Source organism: Lissotriton vulgaris, chromosome 10 (assembly GCF_964263255.1).
Source record: "Lissotriton vulgaris chromosome 10, aLisVul1.2, whole genome shotgun sequence".
Classification (NCBI taxonomy): domain Eukaryota; kingdom Metazoa; phylum Chordata; class Amphibia; order Caudata; family Salamandridae; genus Lissotriton; species Lissotriton vulgaris.
The window spans coordinates 614,713,487-614,729,975 of record NC_141698.1 but is presented as its reverse complement, the minus strand read 5'-3'; positions in this window follow the sequence as shown (position 1 = coordinate 614,729,975).

Genomic DNA, 16,489 nt, shown 5'->3' with positions numbered 1-16,489 from the left:
TCATTCATATGGCTTGTACAGTCTCTGTTTTCTGTTTCATTATTTCCTTTGTCGTGTTATTCTCTGTTTTTCTACTCAGTCCTCTTTTCTTCCTTATGCCTCATCTTACTATCATTTTCTCCTTTCTTCTTCTGACTTAAACACAAATTCAATGTTTTCAAATGTTTGATTCTTTGTTTTACAAATGTTGTCACTGTAGACATATCAACGATACATGCTTTTGTTTAACATTCCTAGCTATCACATGGAATATCAAGGGTTTAGGTAATGATATTAAAAGACAGCCAGCTAAATTCAAAACAGATGTCATCAAAGTTTTGCATATTACAGTCTTAAATCAAAAACATGACTCTGATGGTAGATGGATTGTTGATAAACTTCTTGTCGATAACACACCCATAACAATTTTAGATGTTTATGGGCCAGTTTCTATTGATAATACATTCTGGATCACAATTTCTGAAAAATAGCTTCAATGTGATGATGATTATTCTATATTTGGTGGTGACTGCAATCAAATTCCTGATTCCGTATTGGATAGAAATTCCGCAGTCAAATTTGTACACGCTAAAATGCATTCTCAATTTAAATCCACCCCCACCCCAAACCTTGAGTTGAAATTTGAAAATGATGGCACCTGTATCTTCAGGAATACACTTTCTATTCTGCCTCAGCCCATACTCAATCTCAAATAGATTACCTTTTCTTAAATAAATTATTGGCTCAACACACCCTTCACTCTAATATAAGATCAATTTTTGATATCAGATTAGTATACACTGTTCGTGATGTTATACCCTTCTCATCACATGCAGGTAGTTGGCGTTTTAACAATTCATTACTTTTAGACAATAAGGCCCTCATTGCAATGTCGGTTGGACAGGCAGACCTCAGGTCAGCAGTTCTGACCACATTATTTGGATGTGACGGCACATGGTGCAGCCAGAAAAAACCTTTTTCAATGGGAGCTTGTGTGGCGTGTGGAAACCACCCGCAGTACAAGCTCTCATTGAAAAATGGAAGTATGTAAACATTCCTGCACACCTCATGGTGCCTGCCACATGGTGCAGGGATGTTGAGGGGAGCCTAAATGCGGAAGCAGTGGAGGGACAGGGGCCCCCAATCTCACTTTCTGACAGCCTTTCCATCTCAGAAAGGTCGACAAGGAATGGCTGTTGGAAACTGACTTCATAATCCAGACGGCAGAAACAAGATCCGTAAGGGATTATGAGTTTTTTCCAACTGGAGCCTGTCGGAACCACGTTGGATTTCCTAGCCAGTTTAAACTCCAACCATCGTCATCCTAATGCGGCGGTCGGACTTTAGACCTACCATGTTGGTCAGAAAGCCTCTGACTGGCATTGTAAGGAGGCCCTATATTTACCTCCCAATTTGAAGCCTTTACTTCTGAATTTTTTGCTCTAAATACTACACCTGACACCTCTTTTGTCATGATTTGGGATTCTTTAATGCAGCCTCACAAGGCATTATAATTCATTTTGTTTCCCAAAAGAAAAAACGTATGAAAACCCAATCAAACCAATCAAAAAACTGGAGTACCCTTACTGTTATTAAAAAAATTAAGTTTCCTTGCAACACCTCATACACCCAAACTCATGTTTAACAGATTAACTACTAATAACCGCTTCTATCTATTTATTAAAGAGTAGTGTGCGATATTATGGGAGTTCAAATAAAATGGGAACATTAAATGCAAATTATTTGAAAATGTTAAAAGACAAAACCAAAATATAATCCTTGAAAAACAATACAGGGGCCAATCTTTTTAAAGACATGTATATTTTAAATATATTTTTGTTAACTTTTATACAAATCTCGACTCCCCAGAGACACAACCCCTGCAATCAGATTTGGCCAACTACCTTCAATCCATTGCATCTCCTCAATCCCAGCATATTGATTTTGACTCACTGGATGAGGATGTTTCATTATCAGAAATCACCCATGCAATCTCTATGCTATGAAGAGGGAAAGCCCTCATACCTTATGGTTTTAACATTGCATTTTGTAGTCATTTCCCAAAACTCCTCCTCCCCAACCTTCTACCTTTGTTTAATTATTTCATCACTAATGCCACCTCTCAGGTTTTCTTTCCAGGATGCCATAATTTGTTAAATTCCCAAAAATAATAAAGGTCTCATGCAATGTAAGAATCATCGCCCCATTTCATCAGTTAATACTGACTACAAAACTTTCACAAAAGTGTTAGCATTGCACATTGACCCTATTCTGCCTCATCTTAGATCCCGAACAATCTGGTTTTGTTAAAGGCTGATTGGCCTCTGACAATCCTTGTGTCTTTTTTAAATATTTTAAACAAGGCTTTAACGTTGGATTATCCTATTGTTGCTATTCTTTGGATGCAGAAAAAGCTTTTGAGAGGATAAGTTGAGATTTAAGTTTCATGCATTAAAATGGATTGGTTTCCCACATACACAGTTTGAATTACTCTCCTTCTCATACACAGGTCCTAAGGCTGCAATTTTTCTTAACGGTATGCTCTTTGATTATTCTCTTTTGTTTCAAGGTGTACGCCAAGGTTTTCTGTCATCCCATCTTTATTTATTATTGCTCTTGAACCCTTTTTAACCAAGATTTGACAGGCACACTCATTTCTGGTGTTCAAATTGGGACACAGCATATTAAAATGTCAGTGTATGCAGCTGACATCCTCTTATATTGCTACAATCCTACCACTTCCCTTCCTGCTTAATACTGATACATCCGAAGTATTACCCTCAAATGTCTTGTGTAATAGACAACACTTTGAAGGGGAAACAAAACCTAGGCAAGTGTACACAACAGAGCAACAATTATATTATGCAAGTCAATGTGCAATGCTAACAAATCTTAGGCATGACACTTATGTATTTTGATATAGAAAATATTTTCAATTTGTATTCCATTTATCAAAAGTTATATCTTAGTGAATAATGTATATTATTAAAACCATCAATACATCATCAAACATTGTGCAGCATTATTGCGTCCAGAAAAAGTATTTTACCCGTGCATATGTGGACGTTACACAGTGTGAAAAAAGGGTGAGATCCAGAACAATCACAATGAATGAGAAGGCTGGCGGTAGGTTAAACACACTATAAGCGTTTTGGCTGGAGTGCCTTCATCAGGGGACCGTCAAAACATTCACTGCATGGAACTCATGATGGAAAAGAGAAAGAATATGTATGCACATTATCTTTTAGTTTGCCCGTAATTCGTTATCAAATAATGACGTCTATAAAAAGATTATCCTAATTATATAAGTTCAGTATGGTGGGATCGATAGAGGTGCTTACTAATAGTATACCATACTAAAGCATGTATGGTGTGAAATAAAGATTAGAGTACTTATTCAGAATAACCCCAAAAGTGTCCTTACACCAAAAAAAACATGAATTAAAAGATAAAAGAAAGAATTAGATAAATAATAACTTTGTAATACTTTCTGTGTTGGATTTAAGGCTTATAAAAATGTCCTTGTTCATGCACTATAAATGAACATTTAGGGGCAGATGTAGGTAAAAGTGAAATACCGATTTCTTAATACCGAATGTTACCGATTCGGTATCAAGAAATCGGAATTTCCGATGTAGGTACAAATTTAGTAATTTTTACCGAATCGGTAATATTCAGAAAAAATAAATACCGAATCCTCAATTACTGATCGCTGTTACCGAATCTGAATTTCCGAATCGGTAAATACTGAATCGGTAATTCAAAATTCCTGCATTTGAGGAATCAGCCAATCCTGTGCATCCTATTTACTCCCAACAAGGAAGTGCCCACACCCAAGCAGCTGCACTGAACCAGAAGCTGTTGGAGATGCCGGCAGCAGGGAAAGACAAACAGGAGCAACTTTACTACCCGACAACAAACACCAGAATGGCCAGTCAGGACAGGGAAACTGATGGTGCAAAAAGGAAAAGAAAAATGAATTTTAGTGAGAGGGAGCTGGAGATTTTAATTGAGGAGGTGGCAAAGGAACACACCAAGCTTTTTGGCAAACAATCACTACAAGTGCCAGAGTCACAAAAGAGAAAAATAAGGATTGGAATCCAGGACCTCATCAATGCCATAGGTGTGACCCACTGTGACGTAAATTACCTTAAAAAGAGGTGGTATGACCTCAGGAGTATGGCGAAGAAGAGGATGGTAGACAGGAAAAAGCAAGCAAACCTGACAGGTGAAGGAAGAAATAGAGCCCCTGCACCGACTGCCCTGGAACTGCTTATGGAGTCCACCATTGAGGCTGGGAGTGTCAGCGGCATTGGGGATGCAGACAGCTCTGCCAGAGCTGCAACCAAACAAGGTAAGACGCATGCACACCAAGCTGCGATCCCCCCTCCCTAACCCCATTCCCCAATGAGGCAGTGTGAATCCCACTCCAGTACAGGTTTTACTTAATACCAGCAATGCATTACGGGAGATGTAGTCAGTGTAACACCTATCATAACAGTCAGCTCCCTGAACCCAAAGGCATGTGACGCACATCAGGGTAAAGCAAGCAGAGGACAGTCAGATTCATTGGCAGACATAAAATGTATTTGTATGCAAATGCTGCCAGACAAGTGAACTAATATACAATCTGTCTCCACAGGCGGGACATTGCGCACAGCTGCACCAGGCAAGGCAGGAAAGGCACCCTGGAGAGATAGAGCGGAGGAGGAGGATGTCATTACGCCTGCGGGGCACACCACACCACCACCACCATCAACACCACCACCATCAACACCACCAACACTACCATCAATACCGGCATCACAACAGGCATCACCAGCAGCGTCACCAACGCCATCACCTCCAAGACCCAGGAGGCATGCAGTTTCCAGCCTCCAACAGATGGAGTTGTCCAACGAGGAGTGCAAGGGGGAAGAAAAGCCAACGGTGCCAGACGATGGCAATAATGCTGGTACACCGTCCCCCACAGAGCGACCAGACACAGATGCCAGACGCTGCAGGGCTAGGGCACACAGTCCACCTTCGCAGGGCAAGGAGAGTGTCTATGCAGGTCTGGAGGTGAACATTTTAAAGGTGCAGCGCCTGCAAGGTAAGGCAATTTTAATGTATTTAATTATTTATGTTTGGTCTTTGTAGAGCGCACTGCAACCCTGCGGGCATCCTGGTGCTGAGACATAGTAAAGAACCGGGAAAGGAAATGGCTAAATATAAGAAAGGCGGACTACAGAGAAAAATCATATCACTGAAAAGAACCAAGATTTTCGGACTTTAGGCAAGAGCCAGGTCTTAACATTCTTACGGAACAGCGTCAAGCGAATAGCAATCCGATCAGTTCAGCGGCAGATGGGGCACATGACAGCACACTTGCAGTGCATAGATAAGGGCATCCGCACAATAAACATAACACTGTCTGAGGGAATGAGGGACATGGCTGAGGGCATGAGGGACATGTCCGACTCAGTGAGGCTGCTGTGCAGCAAGATGGACGATGACAAAATGGCAAGGCACAGGGAGAGGCACAAAATGGAAAACTACACCAAGGCGGTGAACCACCTCTCCACTGCCACTTCTCTGCTCTGCAGGCGCTCAGTGGCCATGCAGGAAGAGATGGCACACTGCAGCCATGATGTGGCAAGGGGGCTGGTGACAGTCACCACTGCACTTGAAGTGCAGAATAATCAGACTGCCAATACTGGTGCAGTTGATGTGGCGGACAGTGAGGAGACAAATAGTTCCAGTCGTGAAACTCCCCCATTACAGAGTCCAGGAGGCGCAGCGGACGGAAAAGTGGTGGCATAGGCCAGATTTTCAGTGAGGAGTGGACAGTGTCCACAGAGGAAGCATCCATGGTGTGCATGGGCGCAGGAGGTAATGCCAGACACACTTGTGTTTGATACATGGGTGAATTAACCCATGACGGCTTTGTAGGCTGTTTGGAATTGGGACTGCTATGTTAAGCCCTTCATGATGTGGCATAGTGACATGCTATTAAACTACCTCACTCACACACAATTACTGGATGTGTCTCCTTACTTACTGTTAGGATTTCAAGGCACGGGCGCAATAGAAGACCTTGACATGTGTTCTTATCCTCAGGTGACCCTTGTGTCCTTTTGCACATGATCCCTACTACATGATTCCCATTGCATGCAGATATTTTCAGACGCTCCCTTGTACACGAAAAGAGGCACGTTGGAACGTAGCCATTGCTTGGCTTACTGTTCCGGTACCACGCCCCCTTCCTACTTCCTGGTTACGAGAGGCTCCTTCCCACGGCAGTCGCTTCGTAATATCGTAGTTCTCCGCCTCTTCCAAGTTACCTCCAGTCCGTAGAGCGTCTCTCTGTGCCGGCTGGGAACCTTTAGCCCCGCACTTTAATCTCTAAGCCATTTGGAGGGCGTTGCTCCCCTGCCGGGGATGTAAGCCCTTTATTCTCTTTACCAAGTGCTTGGAGTATGCTCTTCCGGGCGGTTATTCCTGAACTTCTCTTTGCCTTTATGGAGCATGGCTCTCAGACAAACAGTCTGGGTTATCTTTTCTTTTTCCCTGCTGAGAGAGAGCGGGAAAATAGCTTCCCGGGCCGGGTGTCTCTCCTCTTGAGAGTGTAGCTGCTCCACTCTTTGTCCCCCGAGAGAGCCGGCCAGTGCACCTCAAGTCCTTCCCTTTTTATAATTCTTGTGTGTATGGTGAGTGTGTGTGTCTTTTCATGAGTCCTGCTCCTTAGACCTGGCATCAAATTTCTCAGGCCATATTCTTCAGCAAGGACTCAACTCAAGACAACCTGTGGACTCCACTGGGGTAAGTGACCTTTGTGGTATAAAAGCGCATGCCAATGTATTGAAAGGTCGCCCTTTGGATAAGTGTCTAGTATATTAGTGCATGTCCTGTTTTCTTACAGCCTGGACTACACCAACCATACCTGCACCTGCCCTGTTACCTAACCCCTCGTATGGGGAGAGTAGTGGACACTCCTTGGGTTTTTCCCCCATACTTTTAGGGGACAGTTGTCAGGAGTGTGTTCACTGTCGCATTCTTGGCTCTGTTTTCTGGAGGTGTTTGGGATTCCTCTTTGTTCCCGTGGAAACTGGCCAGTGTCCTTTGAACCCTGACACTTACCTAGAAATAGTTCCATGTAATCTCAGTCAGTCTTTGTCTCCCATCTGGTGCTGGTGCCGCTCCTGCTGCGCTGGGCTCTGGCTGTGGACAATCATCGTCATCGTCCTCAGAGTCGGTCAAATCGACTGCTATCCCCTTTTTTAGTTGCCAGGTTATTCAGCAGCAAAGCACACAAGATGATGGATGGAATGTTGCTCAATGGCAAAACATTCACCCCAGTCACAGATCTGGGTTTAATCCATCGTTATTTTGCTCACCAAACCATCTTGTGTATTTTGCAGGGTGTTCAGCATAGCACATGTAGCGATGATCTTGCAGCGGATGATGGGTCAGTACTGACGGGCGCCTCCGCTTTTCTGGAGGCAGCAGAACCTGCTCATCAACAGTCCAAACGTCCACTCCACCACGTTGCGTGTTGATTTGTGCGCAGCATTATATCGTCTCTCATTTGGGGTTGATGGGTTCAGGTAAGGGGTGAGGATGAATGCGCTATCACCTAGGCGAGAAAGAAAATGCCATTAGTAACAAACACCAACACATTCATCAGCAGTATACATCAGGGTGTGTCACTGTGATTTACCTAGCAGGTATCCTTCTCCAAATTCTCCCCCAGCTAGACGTGTGTATATCCCACTGTTGCGGAATATGAAGGAGTCATGGGTGCTCCCAGGAAATTTTGCCACGATGTCGGTGATGATGTTGGCCACATCCCAGATGAGATGCACATTGATGGAGTGGGTGGGTTTTCTGTTACGGTCGATGTACTCGTTTGCTGCAAGTGAGCAGATGGGTATGTGTGTTCCATCAATGCACCCTATAACATGCAGGAACTGTGCCTTTTGGTAGAAGTCTGTTTTTGTTTTCATCCGTTCGGCCTGTGTGGTGGGGAAGCTTATGTAGGGATTGGTGTCAGTACAACGCGATGTATTACAACGCGTTCCGTTACAACGCGTTTTTTACATCGCAAATACCATTACAATGCATGCCATTACAACGCATGGCATTACATAGCAGATACTTTTACAACGCATGGCATTACATCGTAAGTATAGGTAAGTATATCTTTTTTAAAAAAAATGTAATAAAGTTAATTAAATTAATTTAAAATAATAAAAATAATATAACATTTTTAAAACAGTAATTAATTTAATTATAGTAATTTAATTAATATTAAAATTGATATTAATTTAATATATTTAAAATAATATAATTAATGATATATAAAAAATTTATAAATAGAAAATAATATAATGTAATTAATGACAATAAATATAATTATAATTTAATTAAGTTATAAATAATACATAATATAATTATATTTAATAAAATTAAAAGAATTTAATTAATTAAACATTTTTAAATAATATAATTTAATTATAATCGTTTATTAATACAATTAAATTAATAATTGTAAATATAGTTATTATTTTAATTAAATTAAATAAAATTAATTTAATTAATTTAATTTATATAAAGTCGTAATACCCCTGTACCCCAAAAAACAAACCCAGCCCTAAAACCTAAAAACACCCCTGTACCCCAAAACCCAAACCCTGCCCTAAAACCTAAAAACACCCCTGTACCCCAAAACCCAAACCCTGCCCTAAAACCTAAAAACACCCCTGTACCCCAAAACCCAAACCCTGCCCTAAAACCTAAAAACACCCCTGTACCCCAAAACCCAAACACTGCCCTAAAACCTAAAAACACCCCTATACCCCAAAACCCAAACCCTGCCCTAAAACCTAAAAACACCCCTGTACCCCAAAACCCAAACCCTGCCCTAAAACCTAAAAACACCCCTGTACCCCAAAACCCAAACCCTGCCCTAAAACCTAAAAACACCCCTGTACCCCAAAACCCAAACCCTGCCCTAAAACCTAAAAACACCCCTGTACCCCAAAACCCAAACCCTGCCCTAAAACCTAAAAACACCCCTGTACCCCAAAACCCAAACCCTGCCCTAAAACCTAAAAACACCCCTGTACCCCAAAACCCAAACCCAGCCCTAAAACCTAAAAACACCCCTGTACCCCAAAACCCAAACCCTGCCCTAAAACCTAAAAACACCCCTGTACCCCAAAACCCAAACCCTGCCCTAAAACCTAAAAACACCCCTGTACCCCAAAACCCAAACCCTGCCCTAAAACCTAAAAACACCCCTGTACCCCAAAACCCAAACACTGCCCTAAAACCTAAAAACACCCCTGTACCCCAAAACCCAAACACTGCCCTAAAACCTAAAAACACCCCTGTACCCCAAAAACCTAAAACCTAAAAATACCCAAACACCCCAAAACATATACATCAGTAGCCCAAAACATATACTCCTATACTCATACTTATTTTAAAAAATACTTAAATTAATATATTTAATTTATAATATTTAAAAACGAAATAAATATTTTTAAATAATTAATAATAATTAAATCAATTATAAAATATTAAATAAAATTTAAAAAAAATTAAATACTTACCAATACTTACGATGTAATGCCATGCGTTGTAATAGCATCTGCTATGTAATGCCATGCGTTGTAATGGCATGCATTGTAATGGTATTTGCGATGTAAAAATCGCGTTGTAACGGAACGCGTTGTAAAAGATGCGTTGTAGCGGTAACACACCCTTATGTAGTGATGCATGTAGTGATGCATCCTTTGCATCATGGCATCCAGGAAATTGTTGAAGAACCGAGACAGGCAGCTCTGCGACACTCCACCTACGGCGGCTATCACCCCCTGGTAACTTCCTGATGCCAATAGGTGGAGGCTACAGAGCACCTGGACATGTGGTGGTATAGCTGCGCCCTTGGTGTAGTATGCTCCAGGAGTAGGTGCAGGTCCCGTATCAGGCCCAGGATAGTTTGGGGGGTGTAGCCTGTACCTTTCATGAATTTCTGCTACAGTGAGTTGAAATATTGTGATGCGCTGTCTGTATATGAGCTCCTCCCTTCTCCAGATCCTCAATCCTGCTGCCTATAGTCGTAGCAACCTTGCAATAACGTAGAGGGACGCCATTGTGTGGAGACTGTTGCATTTTGGGGCTGTTTAAATGCTGTGCACATGATTACCTCCTGCTTTGAGTCAGTGGTAATTACTGAGTCTCAAAAACCGAATTTCATCGAATCGGTATTTAGGGTTTTCGGTATCTCCGATTCGGTAATAAGGAATCAGTAAATGGTTTTCGTTATTTTACTGATTCCTTATTACCGAATCCATTCGGTATTACGTACATTTCAATTGGCTAAATACCGGTCGGTAACGCTGAAATTTACAGAATTTCACTGTTATGAACCGGTATTTCGCCGCCTACATCGGGCCAATAGTGATGATGCAAAGCAGTTGGTATCCCATGCTAGACCGGAATCTAAATTACCATTGTGATAAAGTAGAGATGATCAAGTTACCTAACACTATGTGGTAGATGACCACAATGAATAATGTCTCCCTAGTAGTTAAGGTCTGATGAAAAAGCGTCCTGTCTATAATGGAGCTTAAATAGAGAAAAGGACCATGAATTAAAGAAATTTTTAAGAACTATCCAATGGGATACAATGATCACCATGGTGGCCTGTATTGCTTTTATTTTATATTATGGGGTCTTCATAGGAAGAATATTTTCGATGCTGTACACTGGTATGGAGATTGATGTAAAGTCTGCATGTAATTATTCCAATATAGGTTTGCAATATGGGTATACTGCTAAAAACAAAAACAGGAAAGATATCAGATGATATTACAACAAGGGTTTGTACAATAAGAGCTCGGTATATATCTGTATATAGGGACCAGGCAACATAGAATGTTCTAAACTATTTCTTGTTTACCCATCAGTATAGGAGATGTTAGGCATATAATCCCACATGCACCTCAATGCTAATTAGATAGTGCTAATTAGTATTCGGAGAGCAATAGTTCTTGCCAGTTTTAAGGTCGAACAAAGAGGGCAATCCTTGAACCATGCATTGTTACTTTGTCTTGCATAAGGAAAATATGAAGTTTATAGAATTATCCTTTCATTTTGGGGGTTTGACTTGAGCGTGAGTATCACTCATCCCATAATACATTCATGAGCCAAGTATTATTGCAATGAGTCCGCGTGACCAAAGTCGGTGCATACTGCTCATTAACAATATGCCATGCAATTATACCCTATTTGGAATGAAAGAAATATGAAATTATCCTTCAATGTTGGTGTTTGCTAGAGTGCAAAAACATGCCATGATACATGCAACAGCTGGTCATGGTGAAGGTGTACAAAGGTGGTTAGGATCGGGGCATAATACTCACGAATTCAGTACTCACCAGTCACGTAATAGTTTGAAAGTGACGCTGCCTCTCGCCGGACCCGCTTCGCGGGTCCCGCTTCGCGGCCAGGAGCGGCTGTGAGGCTCTCAGGTGTGCTGCTTGCCAGACCGGCAGGGCTGCGAGCCAGAGGCGGGGGACTCCAAGTACCAGGAGCCCCCGCGCGCCCGTGGTCACCTGGGCTGCTCTCCCTGCCGGCTCCGCCCCCACCTGGACGAGTAAAGAGGCGCCCTTTTCACCAACCGGCGGATTTCCCTGCTAAAACCCACGGACTACGGACCTGCTGTCAACGCGACCGAGGAGGGAGCTGTGGGCAGTCGTTGCTGCCTGTTCTGCCTGCTTGTTGCCTGCTCCTGACGCTGCCTCTCGCCGGACCCGCTTCGCGGGTCCCGCTTCGCGGCCAGGAGCGGCTGTGAGGCTCTCAGGTGTGCTGCTTGCCAGACCGGCAGGGCTGCGAGCCAGAGGCGGGGGACTCCAAGTACCAGGAGCCCCCGCGCGCCCGTGGTCACCTGGGCTGCTCTCCCTGCCGGCTCCGCCCCCACCTGGACGAGTAAAGAGGCGCCCTTTTCACCAACCGGCGGATTTCCCTGCTAAAACCCACGGACTACGGACCTGCTGTCAACGCGACCGAGGAGGGAGCTGTGGGCAGTCGTTGCTGCCTGTTCTGCCTGCTTGTTGCCTGCTCCTGACGCTGCCTCTCGCCGGACCCGCTTCGCGGGCCCCGCTTCGCGGCCAGGAGCGGCTGTGAGGCTCTCAGGTGTGCTGCTTGCCAGACCGGCAGGGCTGCGAGCCAGAGGCGGGGGACTCCAAGTACCAGGAGCCCCCGCGCGCCCGTGGTCACCTGGGCTGCTCTCCCTGCCGGCTCCGCCCCCACCTGGACGAGTAAAGAGGCGCCCTTTTCACCAACCGGCGGATTTCCCTGCTAAAACCCACGGACTACGGACCTGCTGTCAACGCGACCGAGGAGGGAGCTGTGGGCAGTCGTTGCTGCCTGTTCTGCCTGCTTGTTGCCTGCTCCTGACGCTGCCTCTCGCCGGACCCGCTTCGCGGGTCCCGCTTCGCGGCCAGGAGCGGCTGTGAGGCTCTCAGGTGTGCTGCTTGCCAGACCGGCAGGGCTGCGAGCCAGAGGCGGGGGACTCCAAGTACCAGGAGCCCCCGCGCGCCCGTGGTCACCTGGGCTGCTCTCCCTGCCGGCTCCGCCCCCACCTGGACGAGTAAAGAGGCGCCCTTTTCACCAACCGGCGGATTTCCCTGCTAAAACCCACGGACTACGGACCTGCTGTCAACGCGACCGAGGAGGGAGCTGTGGGCAGTCGTTGCTGCCTGTTCTGCCTGCTTGTTGCCTGCTCCTGACGCTGCCTCTCGCCGGACCCGCTTCGCGGGTCCCGCTTCGCGGCCAGGAGCGGCTGTGAGGCTCTCAGGTGTGCTGCTTGCCAGACCGGCAGGGCTGCGAGCCAGAGGCGGGGGACTCCAAGTACCAGGAGCCCCCGCGCGCCCGTGGTCACCTGGGCTGCTCTCCCTGCCGGCTCCGCCCCCACCTGGACGAGTAAAGAGGCGCCCTTTTCACCAACCGGCGGATTTCCCTGCTAAAACCCACGGACTACGGACCTGCTGTCAACGCGACCGAGGAGGGAGCTGTGGGCAGTCGTTGCTGCCTGTTCTGCCTGCTTGTTGCCTGCTCCTGACGCTGCCTCTCGCCGGACCCGCTTCGCGGGTCCCGCTTCGCGGCCAGGAGCGGCTGTGAGGCTCTCAGGTGTGCTGCTTGCCAGACCGGCAGGGCTGCGAGCCAGAGGCGGGGGACTCCAAGTACCAGGAGCCCCCGCGCGCCCGTGGTCACCTGGGCTGCTCTCCCTGCCGGCTCCGCCCCCACCTGGACGAGTAAAGAGGCGCCCTTTTCACCAACCGGCGGATTTCCCTGCTAAAACCCACGGACTACGGACCTGCTGTCAACGCGACCGAGGAGGGAGCTGTGGGCAGTCGTTGCTGCCTGTTCTGCCTGCTTGTTGCCTGCTCCTGACGCTGCCTCTCGCCGGACCCGCTTCGCGGGTCCCGCTTCGCGGCCAGGAGCGGCTGTGAGGCTCTCAGGTGTGCTGCTTGCCAGACCGGCAGGGCTGCGAGCCAGAGGCGGGGGACTCCAAGTACCAGGAGCCCCCGCGCGCCCGTGGTCACCTGGGCTGCTCTCCCTGCCGGCTCCACCCCCAGAGCCCAATTTGCCATCTACAAAAGAGTTGTGTTATCCCCGCTGCGCGGGAGCGCGCGGGAGAGCGCCGGGAGAAGCCCGGGACAAGGGCGGGACCGTCTGTGGCCGTCCGGGGCCGGAGGAGGCTGGGCCGGGCCAACCCCCTAACATCTTATATTCTACGTAACGGCATAGACAAGGTATTATTATTGACTCATAGACACAATTGTAAGAACTTTTGATATACTGTGCCATTGTACACTGTTGCTCAATCCCCAACTTATAGCATCCCTCCATTCCCCTCCTTGCTGCCAGACGGGGGTCAGTGGGGCCTTCGCATGCACCCATTGAATCGCCCAGGCACAAGGTCGAATAAGGGGGGTAAACGAGGTTGGGTTGGGTCCAGTTCACTTGAATATTTGTCCTATATTCTCGCGAACGCGTATTCAGAGGCTCAAATACCCGCCCTTACAAAATGGCCCTTAGATCTGGAAAGCAGCGTCTAGTGCACATTCAAACTTCGAAGGGGGTAGTCTCAGGCCCCTTAGATGCCTTTATTACTAGAGCAACCGGTATACTGGAAAAAGAAATAGAACTGGTTGAACATAGATTGTCTCTGGACCTAGTTACTGGTAAACGCTCTTCAATAGGTGATTTGGCTCGTGTCAAAAGCCCCCTAACTAATGCAGCATTTAATTGCATTTCAACATCAGACACCGACATAATTGTCCACGAAGAAGGGATTGAAGCCCCTACATCTAGGCTACACGAAAACATGGACGTGACCTCCAAAAGTAATGTGACCAGCATAGAAGAAAATAGCCAATCTTCTGCGCTTGAAACCTCCCAAATAAATGCCACCACTTTGCCTTGCACTCCTGCCCCACCAATAGAAACCATCAAACAGGCACCACGGAAAAGAAAACACGTATCCAGCCCCGAGGGAGGAAAGACACAGAAACAACCTAAAATAGATTCCGAGAATAGCCCCTCCCACTCCCAGTCCATCCAAATACCACAGATAGTGTACTGTCCATCATTGGCCCACTCAGGATCCTCTAACCCTTGTCCAACCTGCTTTAGCAGCGATGACATCCTGCTGGCAAAAATGGAAACAATAGTTAAAAATTTATTGCTTCCGGTGGTAGAAAATATAAGGATATTGTCCGCTAAAATAGATGTCCTAGAAGCGGCAAGTAATATTAACATGGACCTCTTACAAAATATATCTGGCACTAAGCCAAGAGGCCAAGTCTCTAAAGGGGGTCCTACCCAAAGTACCGGGACAACCACAATAAAACCCGCAGTGATGTCATCCACTAACACTAATACTAACAAGAAATCTCTAACAGGGCCAAAAACAACTCCCATTACTAGAGCCACCAATAAAGACACATCGAAGATTAAACCTGCAGCGGTGGCCAACAACGCTCATGGGGCAAAATATAAAGCTAATACCGCCCCAAAGCAATCAATAAACAACACAGCATGCGCCCCTGTGTCAAATAGGGATAATAAAACACCACACCTAGATAAGAACAAGAGGTTAGATAATAGAAACTTACATAAATCCCAGAGAGTCAACCTACCCCCAGAAGCGGCTCAGTACACTATTGTGTTAACAGGAGTGGCTCCACTCAAAGAGGGCACTAGAGAATCCCAGGTGGATTTGAGGAACAAGGTTACGTTCTGGCTGAATAAACATCGCCCACTCCCCCCGTCGTCCCCCACCGAAATCTTATATGTAAGGAGAGTAGATTGGGTTGGAAATGAAGAAAAAGATCTAGAAGGGGATTGCATCTTAATTTCTTTTAGAGATCCGTGGGTAGTGGATAGAATCCAACGGAAAGCTAGATTTGCCCGTTTGGGAGATGTCCAGACATTACATCTTGGCTACTTTTATCCCCATAGAAATCAAAGAAGCCGAACGGGATATAACCCATGGAAAGTCAAAGGGGGAAGACCCATAGAGCCTGTAATATATCACCCCCCATATTACCCCCCCCTCTACAACCATTTTGAGGCACTGTCTGACCTAGAATGGGTTGACTGACTATGTGCACCTAACCAGCCACCCAAACTAGCACTGGTGAAAGACGAGGGAGTCCATACCTCATCTATTCCCACCCCAGAACTGGTAGATGAGCACCAGTCAACTCACGAAACTAGCGGGTCAGTAAAGGGTTTTTTCGGGGTTAAAGGCACTACCCCGAATGTAGAAGAAATAGGACTAACAAATACCCATCTATCGAGCTCACAATCCCCGTTCTCTACTGGCAATAACCTTACAGAGATAGATCTGATATGTTCACATTTGGTGTCCTGGAATATCGCTGGAGTTAAAACACGGCTGGTATCTGACGACTGGTCGGAGTTTATAAGTAGCTATGAGGTAGTGATACTACAGGAAACATGGGCTACAGCCCCGTTTTACATGGCTGGCTATATTAACTTTTTTAAACCAGCAGTAAAAGGTGTAAAGGGGCGGGCGTCTGGGGGTTTAACCACATGGGTTAAACAGGCCTGGGGGTTTACAGCTTCTGAAATGTATGTGGACAACCCTGATATTCTGGTTGTAAGGCTGAGCAAAACAGGGGGGCAGGACATGCTCATCATTAACATATATTCCAGAGGTCTCCCAGGTGGCAGATGCCCCAATTTGATTGGCGAACTTGATACGCTGTTAATGGGCTGGGATAAAGCCTCCTTCATTATGTTAGCTGGTGATATTAATTGCACGATTGAGCCTTTGTATCAGCCAGAGGATAATTGGGGGTACGAAGAAGATGTTACGTGGAAAATTCCTGAACTTTCAAACAAGACCATAGTCAAAGCAACGGAGGCGGCCTTGAACTGGACTTCCTTCTGCCTCACTTGGGGTTTAAGGGCTGTGAACGGTCGCACA